Source organism: Babylonia areolata, chromosome 16 (assembly GCF_041734735.1).
Source record: "Babylonia areolata isolate BAREFJ2019XMU chromosome 16, ASM4173473v1, whole genome shotgun sequence".
In the NCBI taxonomy this organism is placed as follows: domain Eukaryota; kingdom Metazoa; phylum Mollusca; class Gastropoda; order Neogastropoda; family Buccinidae; genus Babylonia; species Babylonia areolata.
Window position 1 is genome coordinate 23,440,816 of NC_134891.1, and position 2,500 is coordinate 23,443,315.

General features: G+C 48.4%; 2 protein-coding genes across 2 annotated transcripts in view; one reads left to right on the forward strand and one right to left on the reverse strand.

The window, feature by feature from the left end:
* Positions 1 to 2,500, forward strand: part of LOC143291244 (chitinase domain-containing protein 1-like) — a 212,568-nt gene that overhangs the window by 97,939 nt on the left and 112,129 nt on the right. The window lies entirely within an intron of this gene.
* The window catches only part of LOC143291241 (uncharacterized), a 46,042-nt gene that overhangs the window by 26,618 nt on the left and 16,924 nt on the right, over positions 1 to 2,500 (reverse strand). The window lies entirely within an intron of this gene.

Genomic DNA, 2,500 nt, shown 5'->3' on the forward strand with positions numbered 1-2,500 from the left:
ACACTCACACTCGCGCGCGCGCACACACACACACACACACACACAAACACAAACACAGACCACACACACACACACAAACACACACACACACACACACACACAGAGAGAGAGAGAGAGAGAGACTGGGGGTAGGGAGGAATGTATGAAGGGAGAGAGAGAGAGAGGTGTACCATGCAGGAAATAAGTCATTTGTGCCAGAAACGAACTCTGCCAACACTTGGCAGCCGGCTGTCTGCTTGTCTCCCCCCCCCCCCACCCCCACTCTCCCCCCCGCCCCGGCCCCCTCTCCCCCCAGCCCCCTCCCCCCCCCCTCCCCAGCTTCGTTAGTATAGATTAGTATAGATCTTGCTTTCCATCTCTCCACCCGCCCCTCACACTGACACACACACACACACACACACACATACACACACACACACACACACACAGACGCACACAGACACACACATACACAACACAGACACACACACACACGCCCCCATCGCAGGCAGGGACACTCAGCTACGAGGACAGGTAAGCGGTGCCAAAGCCAAAATAGACACCACGTCAGCTTTGCCCCCAGTACTTTTTGAGTCCACCTCAACAAAATGAGCATCAGTTCCCTTCAACATTTCCACGCCAAATGTTCCAGGCAAAGCAACCTCTAATCCACGCCAAATATACCAGGCAAAGCACCTCTAATCCACGCCAAATATACCAGACAAAGCACCTCTAATCCACGCCAAATATACCAGGCAAAGCACCTCTAATCCACGCCAAATATACCAGGCAAAGCACTTCTAATCCACGCCAAATATACCAGGCAAAGCACCTCTAATCCACGCCAAATATGCCGGGCAAAGCACATCTAATCCACGCCAAAATGACCAAGGCAAAGCACTTCTAATCCACGCCAAACATCCCAGGAAAAGCACCTCTAATCCACGCCAAATATACCAGGCAAAGCACCTCTAATCCACGCAGAATGACCCAGGAAAGCACCTTAATCCACGCCAAATATATCAGGAAAATCACCTCTAATCCACGCCAAATATACCAGGCAAAGCACTTCTAATCCACGCCAAATATACCAGGCGAAGCACCTCTAATCCACGCCAAATTTACCGGGCAAAGCACCTCTAATCCACGCCAAATATACCGGGCAAAGGACCTCTAATCCACGCCAAATGACCCAGGCAAAGCACCTCTAACCCACGCCAAACATCCCAGGAAAAGCACCTCTAATCCACGCTAAATATACCCACGCAGAATGACCCAGAAAAAGTACCTCTAATCCACGCCATATGACCCAGCAAAACACTTCTATTCCATGCAAAAATACCCAGGCAAAGCACTTCTAATCCACGCAAAATGACCCAGGCAAAGCACCTATCCACGCCAAACATCCCAGGAAAAACACATCTAATCCACACAGAATGATCCAGGAAAAGTACCCCTAATCCACGTCATATGACCCTGGAAAACCACCTCTAATCCACGCCAAATGACCCAGGCAAAGCACCTCTAATCCACGCCATATGACCCAGGCAAAGCACATCTACTCCACGTCATATGACCCAGGAAAAGCACATCTAATCCACGTCATATGACCCTGGAAAAGCACATCTACTCCACGTCATATGACCCAGGAAAAGCACATCTAATCCACGTCATATGACCCTGGAAAACCACATCTAATCTACGTCATATGACCCAGGAAAAGCACATCTAATCCACGTCATATGACCCTGGAAAAGCACCTATAACCCATGCCAAATGACCCAGGCAAAGCACCACTAATCCACGCAAAATGACTCAGGAAAAGCACATCTAATCCACGTCATATTTTTCAGGAAAAGCACATCTAATCCACGCCATATGACCCAGGAAAAGCATCCCTAATCCACGTCATATGACCCAGGCAAAGCACCTCTAATCCACGCAAAATGACTCAGGAAAAGCACATCTAATCCACGTCATATGACCAGGAAAAGCACATCTAATCCACGTCATATGACCCAGGAAAAACACATCTAATCCACGTCATATGACCAGGAAAAGCACATCTAATCCACGTCATATGAGCCAGGAAAGCACATCTAATCCACGTCATATGACCCAGGAAAAGCACATCTAATCCACGCAAAAGGATCCAGGAAAAGCGCTTCTATTTCACGCAGAATGTTCCAAGCATTGCATTTCTAACCCCTCTCCCTATATCCCAGGTTAAGTCCTTTTAAAAGCATTTGCCATGTGTCCCTCATCACAGATATCACATTTCCCAGGGAAAGCATTTCTAATCCACGCCGAATGCTCTAGGCAAAAACCTTTGTTATACCAACCCCCTCCCCCCCCCCCCCCTCTCTCTCTCAGCCCACTATCACTTCCTTGGAATTACTCGGGTCACACGAAAATGTCAAGTTCCCATGCGTCAGCATAGATAAGAAATTTGACAGTGTGTGTGTGTGTGTGTGTGTGTGTGTGTGTGTGTGTGTGTGTGTGTGTGTGTGTGTGTGTATGA